Raw genomic sequence first — 18,853 nt, forward strand, 5'->3', positions numbered from 1 at the left:
CGCCAAGAGTCAACACCAACTCGACAGCACACTTTACCCTTTAACTGCTGGGCCTAAGAGTGCTCCAGTACTTGAGAGAGAGTGTGATGGTAAAAGTGTAGCTACGGTTTTTGAAAGATTAAAGCTCTACTACAAGGCTTCCAATAGTGTATTTAAATTCAAGGAATAGCTTCTCGGTGTCCTTTTTCTGTTACATTGGGTTTGTAGGATTATTAGTAAGGAACATTAGCCTTTCACCTTAATAATTCCTCAAAGCCATTGGAAGTTGAAATATGCGTTGTCGGTTCTACATTTCTTAAATCTCTTTCTGTTTCTTAATGGACTTCTACTGCATCACATTCACTTATTAAAAATGTAATACAAACCATGTGTTGAAAGACAAATGCTTTAATTTGACTTCTAACCTTCAAAAATCTGTCAGTAATATCAAAATAATCCTGGACGTAATGCAGGGATCAGGAGACTCAACAGCAAAATGGAGACACTGATGAGAACAAATGATAATAGAATATCGGTTTCTAATAAAACAGATCAAGCACAGGGAAGGCTATGTTAAAGCAGTGCCTACGAGTGCTACGAAAAAATAAATAGGATGGTGAAAAGAAAAAAATAACATTTCTGCATAAGTATGTCAAGTTTTGAGGTAGAGCAAAACTTTATTGAGTCTTCAAACAAGAGAACCCTTTCTAAGAAACCTTTGAGGGCTTCTGTGAAGAAATAATTTTTTTCTACCTCCATGCTTCTGTTTCTGTGTGTGCATAAGAGAGTCTTAGTTTGGCACCACTGACTCATATCCTGTGTGGTTTATGCTCTGATGGTCCTTGGGTCGCCATCTTGTTTTTCTTGACAGAGACTAGTTTATACCTTTATCAGCTACATGACAGGCAAAAATTCAGGTTTACCCATTTGTGGAGTTTTCAGTGGCCTTAAGGAACATTAAAAATAAATAGGGGGTGGGCATGAAAGCAAATATTAGATGGCATTTCTAAAATGTGGTGTTGCAATGAAGGAGCAATGAGAGCATACAACCACAGTCAGGATGAAAGGAGGCACCTGAACTAGTGCCCTTTATTTTCCATCCCCCCCCCCCAAGAGCCCAGCTGCATATTCATCTGCAGAGTTTTCAAGAACATGAGTGTTCTCCATCACACAGAGATTACAGAATTGCAGGTTCAATTCTAAACCACATTCAGGGAGAGTCATGATTTACCAAGTCAATGGTTTTCCTTAGTTCTTGTATATTATACGTACTAAGACCACTAACACTGACATTTCAACATTCTTTTCTTTTGACCTAGGTGGAAAATGCTTGTTGACTTTGATCCTCTTATGTGGTCCTTTTTGGTTTTTTTGTTCTTTCTGCTGAATTCATCTGAAGATTGTTTGTTTATAAAGATGTTGAAAGTATTATCTGTTTTTTACTTAGTTGGTAGTCTGGAGGGGCCTGTAGAGATAGAAAGGTGAAGTAAAAATATCATGTTAAAAACAAACATACTGTATTTACCTGAATCCAAGACTAGGTTTCTTCCAAGTTCTTCAGTGTTAAACATTGGGGAATCATCTTCAATTCAGAGTCCTGTTTCATTTCAGTAAATACAAGTATAAGCTATATTTTAAGGGGGTCATCTTAAATTCAGGGTTGTCTACTATTTGAATAAATGCAGTATTATTTATCTATCTATCTATCATATTTTTATACCACCTGATATATTTATTTATTTAATACATTTCTATACCGCCCAAAATGCAAGTTCTCTGGGCGGTTTACAAAACAATAAAAATAGCCAAAAAAGATTAAAACATTTCAACAATTAAAATTAAAAAGTTAAAACTATTAAAACGCAATTAAAATAATAAAAGCATTATTTAATTAAAAGCCTGGGTGAACAAATGCGGCTTGACTGTCCTTTTAAAAGATGTAAGAGATGGGGAGGCTCTTAATTCAGCAGGAAGTGTGTTCCAAAGCCTTGGGGCAGCAATGGAGAAGGCCCATCCCTGAGTAGCCACCAGACGAGCCGGTGGCAACTGCAGACGAACCTCTCCAGATGATCTCAATGGGTGGTGTGGTTCATAGCAAAGAAGACGTTCTCTTAAATACCCAGGGCCCAAGCTGTTTAGGGCTTTATAGGTTATAACCAACACCTTGTACTCTGCCCGGAAACTTACCAGCAGCCAGTGTAGATCTTTTAAGATAGGAGTGATATGGTCTCTCCGAGATGACCCAGAGACCAATCTGGCCGCCACATTCTGGACTAATTGTAGCTTCTGGACTACGTACAAAGGCAGCTCCCCAAAGAGCGCATTATAAATCTCATATAATATAATATGGATCCCCTGACAATTTTTTTAAAACATGTGAATCAGGAATGCTAGCCAATACAAATAAGCAAAAGGTAACACAAGTTGACCAGTGCAATCTTATGCCATTTTCCTGGGAATAAGTCCCCACTCAGCTCAGTAGGATTGACTCTTGCATAACTATATCTGTCTGTATATATAAAGCTGCTTGGGCCTCACTCAATGACATAAAACACCCATAACAAACCACAAGAGATAGAAACATGCCATTTTCACAGGTAGGTTCTAGACCTCACCCAAACTACCAGAAAAATCAAAAATTCCAGAAAAAGTACTTAATTTTCCAGGAAATGCAGAAAAACTCTGCTCTCCCATTTGAAATGCATGGGGAATGATACCTTCCAACAAACATTGGCAGTTTGTTGGGTACTTTTAGAGACAGAAAGTCTGGACTTCAACAGAATAACAAAGAAACAAACAAGTTATGTTTTTTCCCCCAGTTCTCTGAATTTCTGGTTGTATCGGATTTCCACTAAAATTGCAAAAGAAATCAAAATATTGCAACACTATTACATCCACAACAAAGTACCTCTCCTGCTCATCAACTAGCAAGAAGCGAAGGGAAACTGCATGGTCATTTTGTGGCACAGAGGGAATGTTTGCAAGATACCAACCCTTTCATTGGTACAGAACAAGGCTGTAAGAAATTGCAGCATGGCTGCTAAAATGTTGTACAAGTGCATATTGAAGCTATCCACAATTCTCAGTTTTAACCAAATAATACTTTTCTGCCAATGAGGTACCTGGAGAAACTACACAAGGCCTCTACAGAGCAGGACAATCAATCAGTGTAGAAAAAACGTGGGTTACGCTGCTTAGTGGACACCAGCCAGCTCCTCCATCTTCATTCAGACTTCTTAAAAGAAAACTATAAATTATTATGCAGGTCATGCCATATTGTGAGCTTGTTTGGATTGGGCTGGCTTGCTTTGTTTATCCACTGTTCCAAGTGAAGTGGCTTGGATAAGCCTAGCAGAGAGGTGGCCACAGACATTTGTGGGACGTGATTCTAGCCACAGGAACACAGGAAGCTGCCTTCTGCTACAGAAGTCCAGTATTGTCTACACCAGTGCTAGATAACCTTGGCACTCCATCTGGAGTTGAATGGCAGCTCCCATCATCCCCAGTCGCAATAAATTCTGGCTGGGGGTGATGCAAGTTGCAGTTCAGGAACAGCTGGAGAGTGTCCAGGTTGCCTCCCCCTAGTCTAGACTGACCGGCAATGGCTCTCCAAGGTTTAAGGCAGGAATCTCTCTCTGCCCTACCTGGAGATGGAGAGACAGAGAACCTGCAAAGACTTATGGGGGAAAGCAGGTGCTCTACTACTGAGCTACAGCCCTTTCTTCACATGCAGTCACCATTTCTCCCCCTCATTTATCAATGGATTCATGTTTCATAACACTTGCTTTTAATCTTGCCTTGCATAAAGTCGCCTGGCTCATTCACTGGCTGAGTGAGTGTGAGAGAGAGATCCAACACCTTCATTGCCCACTTTATGCATCTAACAAATAGACTCTTGCTTACAATTAATGAGTGAGTCTTTTAAGGTGCCAATGGGCTCCTTCTTGTTTTTTCTGCAAAAAACTAACATGGCTACTCTTCTGGAATTGGCCCAGTCGCAGCCCTGTGCTGGGGGACAGGCTTTTTGTCCCACCCCCAAGCACAGGCTCAAGAAGAGCCCCGATTGGTCGGGGCTGTGAAGGGGGTGGGGACCGTGTGCTCTTCACGTGGCTTCCTCGCTTCCCCTTCCTCTTTGGGCTCCGGCCAGCTTCCCTCCTTTCCTCACCTAAGCACAGAATGAGCTTCTGCTGGTCGTCCTTTTGGGGGCCGAGTAAGAATTTTTTGTCCCCTTGGCATATTGGCTTGGGCTGAGGGGTCTTACTTGTCTACTCCGTTCTGCGCCTTTCTGGGCTCAGTAGCAGCCTTAGCCAGGCAAGGCAGGTACAGTGCAGGCTGGGTGGAGATACTCATGGACTTGAGAATGGTGAGCACCCTTGGGCAGTTTGGAAAAAGGTGGGTTGGGCAATCAGTCTCAAGAGGCTTGGTGACTCAGGGATCTTGATTTGCCAGAAAACATGCTTCAGGGGTTCCTACGCCTCAAAGGCTGCACGGCTTGGGGTGCTGGAAACCCTAGGAGTTGCCCTGACCTGGACAGGTTGACAAGGAAGGGGATGAAGCAGGCTTAGTCCCGCTTCTATCCTGAATCAGGGTGTGTCGCTCATTAGGGGGCCTGGGTGAGGACAGCAATGTCACAAACCGGCCTCACCGCACTACGGGGGTGTGTGGAGTTGCTGCTCACAGTTTGCTGATTATACCACATCAATAAAATTTGGCCCCCTTTACCCAAGCTTATTGGGTCTGAATGCTCCTTGGGACTGGGGTGTGGGGACAATTTGTACTTGTGTTTACTAAGGTCATGTGCTATAAAGGAGCCAGTGTAGTAGGTGATCTAGCACTCTGAGCTCCAATCCAGACGAGATGTTTAGCACAATATCATATTCTGCTTGTGTATCTTTTTCTCCTTAAATATCTGGTTTAAGTGTTTTTAAAAATTGTTTTATGTGTGTTTGATTTTAATGTAAAATCAACCTGAGCCACTTTAGGAAGGGTGGTATATAAATTGAATGAATGAATAGCAATCAGGGGGTGGGGGTGGGGATTTTGGATTGTGACCACAGTGCAAGTGGAAGGGGCTTCAACTCCTTTTCCCCCCACCCCATTTTCTCACTAAGAACCCACCCATCAAAGTAGCTATTCCTGAAGGTGCCATCGCAGCACATGGCACCTTCAGAGGCACACAGCCATTTCAAGGGAGCAGTTATCAATGGGGCAAATTGGGCTGGGGAGCAAAAGACTAAAATCCTTTTCCACTCATGCCACAGTTGAGATCATGACTGTCCCAACCCTCCCCTACACTGATTAGATGTTGATTACCATATTTACCCAAATAGACTCTGAGGCTATTCTCACGATCAGCCGAAATCGGGCTAGGGGAGCCTAGCCCAATTTCGGATGATCATGGGAGCCACCGGGCTCGCAGCTGAGCCCAGTTGCCTCCCGGCGGTTAACCTACCTAAATACCCCTCCCCTTAAACCGCATTTGCAGAGCGAGTGCTCCGCAAACCCAGTTTTTCTGATCATGAGTAGCCGTGGCATGGCTCCGTGCCACAGCTACTCATGAGTAGACCCCCAGCGGGCAGGCAAAAAGCTGCCTCCCGGCTCCGGGGGGTCTCCCCAGTATGCCCTGCGCACTCATGCAGGGCATACTGGAGCTTCCAGGGGCTGCGCGGCCCCCAGCCTCCCCAGCCCCCGCCGGCTCTGTCATGGAGCGGGTAATCGTGTGGGCAGCCACCCAGGGCTCCCTCTCCGCTTCCCTTCCCAAACCGGGTCTCACTGATCGTGAGACCTGGCTCATTGACTTTGAATGTAAGACAGTGCCTTAAAAGATAGAGGTTAAATAAAAGCTACAGGACTCTGAATCCAAGATGACCTCTCCACCTCCACCCATATTTAATGTGCAAGAACTGGGGGGAAACCCTAGCCTTAGATGTGGGTAACTATGGTATCTTGTCTAGTTTGGCCCCAAGATACATACTGGGACTTATTTATTATGTTTGTTTTATTCATCAAAAATAATCCCAAGGAAGTTTGTTTATTTTGGCCCAGAAGAGATGAGATCCCTAATTGGATCTCTCTAAGTATTTTCTTTTAAAAAGTGACTTGGGGCTGGAATAAATTGAATCAGGTCTACAGCACTGCGAAGGAGGTGTTACCCCCCCCCCAACACACACACACACACACTTTTCTCTCCCTTTCAGTAGTTCCTGCTGAAGGTTCCCCCACTGGGGGAAATATATGGATACCTGTGTATGTGTTTACAGGGGGGCAAATAGCTTTGAGTACTTCTGCTTTAGATTGGTAAAATGATAAGGTGGGAAAGGACTGTCGTCCCCCCAAAAAAACTCAAACCTGCCAAAGCCCAGATCCAAGTCAGGGGCTCCCATGGTTCCTTGCACATTTCCTGCACCTCATTTAGTTCGACTGTCAACAGATGTTGAGCTGTGCTGAGATGCACTGAAATGGTATCTGTGGCTCAGGTAGAATTCAGAAGTGGCCTTGTTGATAGACATTCAGACATTATGTTGTACGAGTGTACAGACATCTGTACACTCATGCATGTTTGTGTGTACCTGCATTCATTTTAAAGGTAAATTTGGATACAGGCCCCTCAAATGCATGTTACAGATAGGAAGTCTACTGTACTACCTGGTTCAACATAACATGTGAATAACTGTACTTGTGCACCCATGTACACAGATTGTACAATTGTTGTACATAATGTGTGAATAGGACTTGTATCTCCACAAACCAGAAATTGCAAGAAAGAACTAGTGGGAAAGACCATGGAAGGCTTATAAACTGAAAGGAGAGCAAGTGGGGTTAAGAAATAAAGAGCAAATTAAATTAAGAAAGACTAAACCACCCAGAGACACACGTTTTAGGCGGTATAGAAATATTTTAAAGAAATCAAATAAAGAAATTACTTTTTTATTTAATTTCTTTAATTAATTAATTAATTAATTATGATGATGTGGAGTACTGGAAGATATTCCCAGATAGCGCCCTTTCCCGTTCTATCTGGACTTTTGGATGGTTCCCTGACATCCATGCCGTACCAGGCATTTCCAGAGAGGGTTGGTCCTATTCATACTTACTAAGGTATACATTCCACTTAAATCAATATGGCTTATTTTTAAATAAAAATGCCTAGGATTTGATGTGGTGTGCTGTGGGTGTGAGGACTTGTAATCGGCAGAGGCCAAGACAGCAATGCCATACTGTTGAAGAGACGAGAAGAGACTTGGGTGTACCTTTGTGAGACTCCATGCATGGTCTTGTGGTAGCAAGCATGACTTGTCCCCATAGCTAAGCAGGGTCTGCCCTGGTTGCATATGAATGGGAGACTTGATGTGTGAGCACTGCAAGATATTCCCCTTAGGGGATGAAGCCGCTCTGGGAAGAGCATCTAGGTTCCAAGTTCTCTCCCTGGCAGCATCTCCAAGATAGGGCTGAGAGAGATTCCTGCCTGCAACCTTGGAGAAGCCGCTGCCAGTCTGTGAAGACAATACTGAGCTAGATAGACCAATGGTCTGACTCAGTATATGGCAGTTTCCTAAGACAATACTTATTCCAAAAATTCTAACCTGAATGTACTAGGATCGATTTTGTCACGTCAGTCTTTGGGTTGTTTCCCTCTTTCTTCTGCTACATACAATTCTAGATTTATGGATGGCACTTTCCTAGCTGCTTGGCATGCATTCAAGTATCTGCGCTTAGAAGACTGCTGTTTGCATGGACTGCTTATATATTAATCTTCCTTCATAATTCATTGTTTGAAAGGAGCAAGATATTGAACAATTTTTTTTTACATTTTATATCCCAATTAAATAAATGGTATATGGATAACAATTAGAAAAACGAAGAATATATTTTATATTCAAGTTCTGTCTTCTATATACTGCACATCATATGACAAACCGACTTCATATAGAAAAAAAGTGAATTATATTTTGTAATTAAGGTGCGCCATGCAGTAAAATATTAAATAGTAACACCACCATAAACAAGCTTTACATTTTGAATATATCTCTTGAAAATGTTTCTTCAACCCCTAATATTTGCCTTTTGATATTACAAACCACTTATGTCCAATGGCTTTCCAAGATGGTCAGGGCTGCTTAAGGCCTAGGCTATGCATGTAGTGGACTGAGGTACAGTCCTGACTCTGAGGTGGTACAATGGGCAGGGCCACTCCAGACTCAAGGTGTGTGATCACTTTTTTTAATGCTGCATTGAAAAAACAACTCTATACATAGAAAACCGGCAAAGCGGAATGCCGACTACGCTAGATTTTATTTGCAGGGAACATTCCTCCCTGATATGCTAGATTTTATTTACAGGGAATTTGTTTTTCCAATTTGGTTATGTTTTTTACCCATCCACCTGCAGCCTGAAGCTGGTGTAGTAGTAGTCGTCGTAGTAGTAATATAATAAATAAACTTTGTTAGCCACCCCAATAACAAATTGTTCTCTGGGTGGCCCACAAGACAGCATTAAACATCAAATAAAAACACAGAATACATAAAATCATAACACACTGGTGGGGGGGGGGAGGATACAAAATACAAAACAATTGAAACTTTTTTTAAAAAATCAGTTTTTAAAATCAAATTTAAAAATAAAAAATTTAAAGGCTTGAGTGAACAAAAATATCTTTACCTGGTGTCTAAAAGAACAAAGTGATGAAGCCAAGTGAACCTCACTGAGGAAGCTATTTTTGGGTGCAAGCACCAAAAAGGCCCTATCCCTTGTAGCCACCCACTTCCCCTCTTTTGGCCAGGGGCCTCCAAAAAAAGATCTTAAGGCCCAAGTTGGGACATATGGGGCAAGGCACTCTCTCAGGTAGCCCAGTCCCAAGCCATTTAGGACTTTAAAGGTTAAAACTAGCACATTGAATTGGGCCTGGAAATGGACTGGGAGCCAGTGCAGCTGACAAAGCACTGGCATAATATGACCAAAACATCCAGCCCTAGTTAATAATCGTACCGCCCTATTTTGTACCAGCTGCAGTTTCCTGATCATTTTCAAAGGCCCCCCACGTACAGTGCATTGCAGTAATCGAAGTGAGAGGTTTACTCAAGCATGAGTAACTGTGGCCAAGCTATCTCTCTCCAGGTATGGTTGCAGTTGTCATATCAGTGGAAGCAGCCCACTCTACCACCGATTCTAGCATCTCATTCTGCCGAATGTGTAGACCAGGCCTCAGTCACTTCAATGGAGGGAGAGCACCACACATACTTGTTCCCTTTACCTGTAAAGGCTCTCTCCATTGAAATAAATGGTGCAGCTCTGGTAAATGGGGTTGCTGCATGTGTACATCCAATCACACCAAAGGCTCTAGATCAGAGCTAACATGTTACATGAAACACATAGTTTGACCCTGCTGCATGCATGTGTATGTTTTCCCTCAATGTAAATAGCAATCGGGACCAGAACACTGGGGAAGGAGGCTTTAGCCCAGGCCTGCTCAACTTCGGCCCTCCTGTGGATGTTAGCCTACAATTCCCATAATCCCTGGCTATTGGCCACTGACTGGGGATTTTGGGAGTTGAAGTCCAAAATCAGCGGGGGGGGGGCTATGTTGAGCAGTCCTGCTTGTAGTAGCAAGCATGACTTGTCTCCTTAACTAAGCAGGGTCTGCCCTGGTTGCATTTGAATGGGACCACATGTGTAAGCACTGTAAAATATTCCCCTCAGGGGATGGAGCCACTCTGGGAAGAGCAGAAGGTTCCAAGTTCCCTTCCTGCCATTTTGAAGACAAGAGATTCCTGCCTGCAACCTTGGAGAAGCCACTGCCAGACTATGTAGACAATACTGAGCTAGATAGACCAATGGACTGACTCAGTATATGACAGCTTCCTATGTTCCCATTACAGTTCAGATCTGAGTCACACATCCCACAGCTGCCATTTACATAGTGTGTTTTTTAAGCCCACATACCTAGGGCCAACAATTCATTTTACATAATGTTTGATTTGGCCCGTAAGGGCTCCTGAAGACCGCTTTGTATTGGTGAGTCACCGAGAGAACAATTTGTTATGGGGCAGCCAACAAATAAAGTTATTATTTTATTATTCATATATTGTAGGAAAAATCGCTTCCTGTTTGTCCACAATAAGGTATGGAGGAGGTGAGATGCATGTCTGAAAACACGCATATACATTGAAGCTTTAATGTGCGGGGGTGGGTGGGGCAGGGGGTGGAAGTCATTCACATCAGGAACCCAGAACACTCCACAGTGAAGAGTGGGCAGCTATGCTGCTCAACTATTTTTGCTACTGTTCAAAACATTAACAGTAGAAGTTGAATAGCTTCCACAGCTGAAATTGTAAGAATGCTTACTCCCATTAATTCAGTGGGCCAAGCATACTTAGGTTAATACTATCAGGTGTAATTCTGCTTCAGCTGCAGTCAGTGACAAAACTCCCAATTATTTTAATGGTGCCAGACGGCATTCTCCTGCAACATCCCATTAATGTATTAAGCACACCTATCTCAGGGATGCACTGTAGCCTCTCGCTTTTAAAATCACTGTTCAGTTAAAGATTTCTTCTCTCAAAAATTGGGCATACTCCTACTTTGCAGAGTGAACAAACCAGATAACTCCTCCGTTTTTAACCATTCCCCACTGCATGGACTATAATCCAGGTGATCAGTCATTCTTGTCACTCTCTGAAAGAAAAAGAAAGAAGTGATGATGGGTGTATTTTTAATGGCATGGGGAAATATCACACTCGTGATCAATGGTCTCCTCTTCCAAAGCCTTTTGCCACTGAATTTATTTAGCACAGAATGGAGCTCACTGAACAGTGTGTGTGAGAAAGTGGTTTACTAAAAAAAGATGCACACTCAATGTGCAAAAAAAAAAAAAAGCAAAGTTATGGCAGCAAAGAAAATTCAGGGAGATGCAGCGAGGAAGTATTGGATGTTAAGAATGCACAAAACTGTGAAATCAGTCCCTGTGACCTTGTTAGAATGAAATGAGAGGTACTCACTAAATAATGGGAATGTGTATATATAAATGTGGTCATGGAGATGGACTGAATGGGTGAATCTCCTCTCCTGTGCTTCCTCCCTTGCTCCTTCCAATATTTGCATGGCATCCTTGCCTCTGCCCCTGCATTCACACTCCTGCACAGTCAATTAGTTTACTCAGAGAAGATGTGCTAGTTATTGCCCACTTTTCTTCCCTTTTCTGTTTAGTATGAGAATTTTTGCACCTTTTGCTGAGTGATACAGGAAACCATGGCATACAGCTAACGAGCATGAGAGGCACAAGGAGGGAATTCCATCATTCAAGAGAGATCAGTTGGTCCTCCTTCCTTGTCCACCACCCAGCAAACTATTAAGACTTGTTTATTCATAGTTTGGGCAATTAATTTTAGTGTTGTTAAGCCGCCTCATCATTGTTTTCTTGCATGCTGCCATTTATTCTTTATTTTATTGTGCAATTTTAATTAATTTGCTTAAATGTTTTATTATTTAATTATTTAGAGTATTTCTATTCTATATTCCAACAGCAAACTTCTCAAAGCAGTTTACATAGGAAAAGGAAAGAGAAGGTGATTCTGTGTCCCAAAGGGGCTCACAGTCTAATGAGAATCGCAAGGGAAACCCCAGCAGCAACCACTGGAGGGATGTTTGGCTGGGATGATTAGGGACAGGTGCTGTCCCTCTGCTCAGTATAAAAGACCACTTTAAAAGGTGCCTCTTTGCATAGTTAGCAGGGGGCAAATTATTATTATTGACTTATAGACTACTTTGCATGCACTATTGTGTAGAAAGATGATCTATAAATAACACAAACTAAATATTTACCCATACGGTCCTAAAGAAAGTGGCACTTGGTGTGTTCATCCTTAGGGGACCGCAGTTTTTTACTGGCCTTGCTACATAGAATTTGGGTTTGTAATTGATACTGCTTCTTCTGTATCTGAATGATGATGATCCAGTATATTTCAGATTTTTATTTTTTAAATTCCCAGTGATTGGCTACACTGTCGGCTACACTGTCAAGATTATATATGCAAATCTTAATGTTTATTAGGTGTGGGTTTGGGGGCTTTTTTAACATTACAGATTGCCTGTGTCAGAATCAAGAAGAGAATCCTTGAAAATATATCAGGGTCTCTTAAAATGACATTTTCTTCTACCTATAGCTATTTGCATGTATGATATTGCATGTTTTAACACATATTTTTAGTCCTCTTTTAGTCCTCAGATTGCATATTTTTAGTCCTCTTTCATTAACCCAGAAGGCAGACACGTCTCTGAAGTAAAGTGGTGCATTTCACTAGGCAGACATTTTATTTTGATTGATTGCTCTGAGCTGATTCATGGACTGGAGCCCTCTAGTGGTTTACTGTGAAACATACACATCAATCATGTGTGCCTTGCCATCCATACAAGTACTGTAGTGATACAGACAGACATGTGCAATTGGTATTTATGGCAATCAACATGCTGATTGCATGCTCTTTTCCTATGCATAAGCAATATGTGCACAGGAAAAGCATCACATCTGCAGCAGTTACATGTTATGTTTTATTTAACTTAGATTGAAATCTTGCAAATGACAGATTACCCAACATTTTACTTAACAATTCATATACACTGACAGATAATCCCAACCATTTTCCGTGATGTATTGGCCTTCAATACAAATATAATCCTCCTCCCTTCCATGCTGCGAGTGTAGCTGTTACCTGAGGCATTTACATTCAGAACGGGATGTCTTTGGATTGATCTGAAAGAATCTTATTTCTAGATTTAAACTGAAACTTTAAAATGGAGAGCCTAATTTCTGTGGAATGATAACCTTGTGCAGGATCCAAACTTTACAGTGCACCAAAATGCCATTAAGAGAGAGCTTTGGAAGCGTTAAGCCACAAAATTAACACATTCTGAGCATAGTTCTAAATTAGGGATCTTGTACAGATTTCCACTCTGAATTTTCCATTTATCCACATCAGACAGAGACATTAAATAAGCTATATTCAGACCTTGCACCAAGAGTTTGACACGTACACCATTAATCACAGAAATATGCGGTATTGATTTATAGCACTGTTGGCATTTCTCAGCAAGTTTCAGGTGGCATTTCCTCTGTCAACAAATTACACATTTAAGTCTTTTGTGAGCGTGTACTTAACAAACCAGTTTCTTTCAAATAATTCTTTTATTTGTAAAGTGTAAAAGAAAGTAGTACGATCCGGCCAGGCCAAGTCTCAGTTGTTCTTTTGTGGCTGATGTCAAATTCGCTGATCTGAAAACTAAACCTCTTCCTTCCTTTCCCCTCTCAATTCTCTTCCTTGTCAATTTGCTTTAAAACATTAGGAACCTCCAGTTATTAATATCAACTGCAACAATTCTGGTTTATCCGACTGCAGTAAATACTGAGAGTGGAAATGTCATGATGTCTGTTGCTTCAGACCGCACTGCCACAGGAATGTCTGTGGCCTGGAGATGAAGCACATTACGTGCATGCGAGAGGATACTCAAATGGAGGCCCCACCTACTGACTTCTGTCCGTACTTTGTAATATTTCTTTAGCATGAGCATTTTACCTGTCTCTGATCCACTGAGAACGTTACCTTGGGTGGAATGATGTTGGATGACTCTGGGGAGAAGCGGGGTGGGTGGGTAATATGAGTCCAATGCTGGCCCTTAACCCAATCTAAGGCCATACTACAAATCCCATTATTAGAGCGGATGTGCTTCACTCTTTTATATTAAATAGCAGCCACAGAGGGGACACAATCCAGACTGGGACCACAGTGGGGACAACAGGTTGAAACCCCTCTTACCTATGCAGTGGTTTTGACCTGGATCTGCCTCCTGCTCTACAGTTCCTGTTTAGAACAGAAAAGCATTTGGGAACCGTGTACCCTGGGGATAACTCTGGGAGGAACTACAGTTCCCAGGTGCCCTCATGTGGCTTATGTGCATGCCCTCCTAGTATCCCCACATGCTCCTGTAGAAAAGGGCCCCCTGCTGGAAATGAGAGGAAGTACATGGTGATGGCCATACTGGGAGTAGCTGCCTCCATGTGGCACCAGAGGGCGGGAGAAGAATGAATCCCTATAGATTCATTGGGATAGGGTGCTCGGATGTGTGGCCCTAATCTGGAGGCATTTATAACACTTTTTCCTCAGTTGTTTCTGTGGACTACAACCCATGTTTTGACATTACAAGAAAGGAGATTTAGGATAGACAAGAATAATTTTCTAACTGTAATAGCAGTTTGGCCATGGAACTTTCTGCCTTGGTGCTGTGATGGGATCTCCTTCATGAAAAGTTTTTTCAAGCAGGCTGGAAGAAGAGAGCGGATCTTGTGGTAGCAAGCATGACTTGTCCCCTTAGCTAAGCAGGGTCCATCCTGGTTGCATTTGAATGGGAGATCACATGTGCGCACTGTAAGATATTCCTCTCAGAGGATGGGGCCGCTCTGGAAAGAGCAGAAGGTTCCAAGTTCCCTCCCTGGCATCTCCAAGATAGGGCTGAGAGAGATTCCTGCCTGCAACCTTGGAGAAGCCGCTGCCAGTCTGTGAAGACAGTACTGAGCTAGATAGACCAATGGTCTGACTCAGTATACAGCAGCTTCCTGTGTTCCTATGGATGGCTATCTGTCAGAGATGTGGTAGCAGTTTCTTGCACTAAGCAGTAGGGTTGGACCAGAATTCCTCCAAAGCCCCTTCCAGTTCTAAGATTCTATGAACCATTTATGTGCTGAACTTATTCAATAAGAATATAGAGTTTTAAAAAGCAGTTTGTCACCTAATGGTGCAGTGGGGAAATGACTTGACTAGCAAGCCAGAGGTTGCCGGTTTGAATTCCCGCTGGTATGTTTCCCAGACTATGGGATATACCTATATCGGGCAGCAGCGATATAGGAAGATGCTGAAAGGCATCATCTCATACTAAGTGGGAGATGGCAATGGTAAACCCCTCCTGTATTCTACCAAAGACAACCACAGGGCTCTGTGGTTGCCAGGAGATGACATCAACTTGACAGCACACTTTATTTTACTTTACTCTCCTGATGAAGCATTTCGACACTGGAAGATAATGCAGCAAGCTCCAGGAGCTTACTCAGTCTCTGCCCTACCCTGAAGAGGGTCTTTTCTTTCCTTCTTTTGAGCTTCTGCTCAAAGGATAATTCTTTGCATTGGAATTATCTGGATCAAGTCAGAACCAAATGTGTGATATCATATATCAAAGATCCAGACTAATGAAATTCAGTATTTCAGATATTGTTTTTCTCCTGCTCTAGAACAATGTTTTGCTAAGGTGTATATGTCAAAACACTGATAGGGAGAAATCTCTGTGCCTTCTTTTTGCCCAAATTTTCAGTCTTATGTTAGCTCTTGGCAAACTTTAAGATGGCAGCTGTGAGCTACTTTCTCACAGCTGGCATTTTACCTGCACAACTATAATTTTTATTTATTTATTCAACATATTTATATACCGTCCAAAACCTGCATCTCTGGGTGGTGTACAACAAAAACAGTACAAATTAAAAATAAATAAAACATTAAAATAATTTAAAACCCAACATTAATAATGATTAAAACTAAAGTATTTTCAATGTAGTTTTAAAAGTTTTAAAGGTATATACCAGTATATGCACCAGTATTCTAAATATATTAAATTTATATTATCTTAAAATATGTACCAGTATATTATGTAAAAATATACACTAGTCTATGCAAACTTCAGATTGACTATGTGCATGCCGGCTGGGAAGCCATAACTGGCAGCAGGTTCTCTGCTGTCACGCCCTCGATCTCCAACAGCGAGGAGGAAGGGGAAGCTGTCAACTTTCCAGGCGATGCAGGAGTGTCTGAGGGGCAGAGCCCGGCTGTCAGTATTCATGAAACAGCTGTGGATAATGACTCTGAGCAGGCACAACAACCTGAGGCAGCAGAAATCGTGAAAGACCAATCGGAAGAAGAGCTATGCAACCAACCCCCGCTGACCCCCCAACAGCGGCATGTCACAAGACTCTTAGGGAAAGCGAACGCCTATTGCAGAGGGCTGATAAGCCTTAAATCCCTGCCAGCTGGGAGCTCTCGTGGCTTGCACTATATATCACGTCGTCAGTCGGCTACTCCCTGCTGAAAAACAACATTCGTCACTATATGTTGACAGCGTGCAGCCAAGTCCGGTCGAGACCCTGACACCTGCATTTGTGCACATGGTAGAACTCCATGGAAGAGAGAAGAGAAGAACGGGTTTTATTGGCATACAGGGAGGTCCTCTCCAAACACCTTCACACACCCTGTTCACTTTTGGGGGCACTATGAGTGCCATTTTTGCTGCAGCTGCACAGCACCTCCTCCTCTTCCTATTGCTCATTTTGAGGATCCTTTTCTACCAAATGAATACATAGTTCTGTGGATTGGTTGAGAAATTCAGGTCCAGAGAGGCTTCTTTACATCAATACTGTAGATGTTTACTTGCAAGCTTTCCAGAGCTGCTGGAAAGTACCTTTTCAGGCCAGCTGCTCAACCAAGTCCTCCCTCAAGTCACTTAAGAGCCACCAGGCCTGGTCTTAGGAATAGAACCAGATCATTTAGACCAGCCAGCCAAGGCAGGCTTAAATGCCAGTTTTATTACCGCACTCATGCATTAAGACAAGTGCCAGTACACCTTCCGTCTCATTTTAGTATACAAAACCTAGCTTTCAACCAGATCTTTCACTTAAGGACACAAGGTCAATTTAGTCCATCTTATTTCAAACAAAGGCCAACCAGATGACTCCAGCAAATGCACAAGCGGAACATAAGGGCAATTGTCCTTCCCTGCTGTTTGCCCTCCCAACACTGGTATTAAGAGGTTTACTATCTCTGAACATGCAGGTTCCATGTAGTAATCATGACTAATAGCCATTGTTAGCTCTCTCCCCTCCATGAATTTGTCTGATCCCTTTTTAAAGTCAATGGCCACCATCCTATCTTGTGGCAGTGAAATTCCATACATTATATATTGTGAAGTTATTTATACTTGAAATACTTACCTTAAAATATAGGGTTTTTTCTCTTTGTTGGTACATGTGCCTATACTTGCCTTCTTTATTTAGTAATTGGCAGCCTTAGGCAGGCAAATTATACCCAGATACCACTGCTTTAATCAGGGCAAATTTAATCTGGTCAGCATGAAATGGCATGAGAACCTTGGTGTGAAGAAAGAACATCAGAATTCCCCAGACCTACATGCAGAGAGAAGGAGAGAAATTCTGATCCCACCCCCCTGCATGGGCTCTCAAACTTGAGTCCCCAGGTGCTCTTGGATGACAACTCCATCCTTCACCAGCCACACTGCAGACCCAGGTTGGGAAACCCCCATTGTTGTGGAAAGTGGTAATGCTCAATATTCTCTTGGACCAGCTCCAATTGCCTTTCAGTCAATTGTCCCCAAAGAGAGCCTCCTTCAAATCACCTAAGCGGTTTTAGAACTGGAGCATTCAAACCTGCTATTCAAGGTGGCGCTGATTCACATTCTACACCTGTCAGACACTGGCATTTTGTACCTGTTGCAGCTTCCAAACTGTCTTCATGGGCAGCCCCATGTGGAGTGCATCACAGTCAACTAATTTTGAGGTTACTAAGGCATGGGTGACAATAGTCAGGTCTCTGTCTTCCAGCAAAAAGTGCAGCTGTCAGACCAGCTGAAGTTGGTCCAAGACACACAGGGTCACAGTTGTCACCTTGGAATTCAGGAGTAAAACTGGGTCCAACTGCACCACCAAGCAGTGAACACATCTTTTTCGTTCCCCCGAACTCCCTGGTTTGTGTCAACAAGCCTTCCAAATCAGGATCAAGACATCCTTCGTAGCTACCCATTATTGATCGTTTTTCGAGTGTGATTCATTTTCCTGAGGCTGCACCTATATCCCTCTAGCAAACTAACTGATTCAATTAGATGACGGGGCTGAAGCGGTTATCTGTTTTGTAACTGCGAGTTAATAAAACCCTCTGTCTGTGAAGAGAAATTGTGAACCCTGTAACACAATGTGAATGTCTCTGCTCACTGGCAGCATAAATAGAGACACTTTTCAACGAGACACCAGGCTCAGTAATGTATGTTACAGTAGCATTTCCTCGTAATGTGTTGACTTAACATTGTTTATGGCTTTTAATATCATCACATCCAGAGCCAGAGTCCATTGATCAAAACAATTTATACACTAACCTGTGGACTTTGCAAGCCTTGTAATTGCTTGTGTAAACCTGTTGAAATAATAATAAGGTACATGGTTGAGATAAATATTTCCAGGAGCAGCGCTCCTTTTCTTGCTTCCTCCTGCACTATAATGGAGGCTTCATGATATATTTTGAACTTGAAACAGATTAAAAATATACGTGTAGCATTGCATTATGAAGGGTGTCCAATATGTCTAAATTATTTATTATTTTACATTTTATATCCCTCTCGTCCTCCAAGGAGTTCAGAGCGGTGTACTACATACTTAAGTTTCTCCTCACAACAACCCTGTGAAGTAGATTAGGCTGAGAGAGAAGTGACTGGCCCAGAGTCACCCAGCAAGTCTCATGGCTGAATGGGGATTTGAATTCGGGTCTCCCCAGTCCTAGTCCAGCACTCTAACCACTACACCATGCTGGCTTTCCTGGCAACACTTATTTTCCAATTGCAAGTGGTGACTTGGAAAGGGTTAGCCCACTAGATATGGATTTTGAATGATGCACATAGGAACTTCCAAATATTTTAATTTGATTTTCGATGTGCTTAAAGTGTCAATACATGGACGGTGTTCTCCACTCTTTTTTCCCTTTTGCCTTGTCAATCTTCTCCTTGATGCTATCTTGTATTTTAGAACCTTAAACCTCTTACCTGCTGTGCTGATTTTCTTTTC

At 42.4% G+C, this 18,853-nt stretch overlaps 1 long non-coding RNA gene across 1 annotated transcript; it reads right to left on the reverse strand.

Annotated features, from left to right (window-relative positions):
- Nucleotides 1–369: 369 nt before the first annotated feature.
- LOC128331444 (uncharacterized) lies at nucleotides 370–13,909 on the reverse strand. Its single transcript, XR_008310304.1, has 4 exons — nucleotides 13,785–13,909; nucleotides 10,469–10,650; nucleotides 3,102–3,214; nucleotides 370–1,444 (listed from the first exon to the last, which is right to left on the reverse strand). It is a non-coding gene; the product is annotated as an uncharacterized LOC128331444 (long non-coding RNA).
- Nucleotides 13,910–18,853: the final 4,944 nt, after the last annotated feature.

Source organism: Hemicordylus capensis, chromosome 1 (genome assembly GCF_027244095.1).
Source record: "Hemicordylus capensis ecotype Gifberg chromosome 1, rHemCap1.1.pri, whole genome shotgun sequence".
Classification (NCBI taxonomy): Eukaryota; Metazoa; Chordata; class Lepidosauria; order Squamata; family Cordylidae; genus Hemicordylus; species Hemicordylus capensis.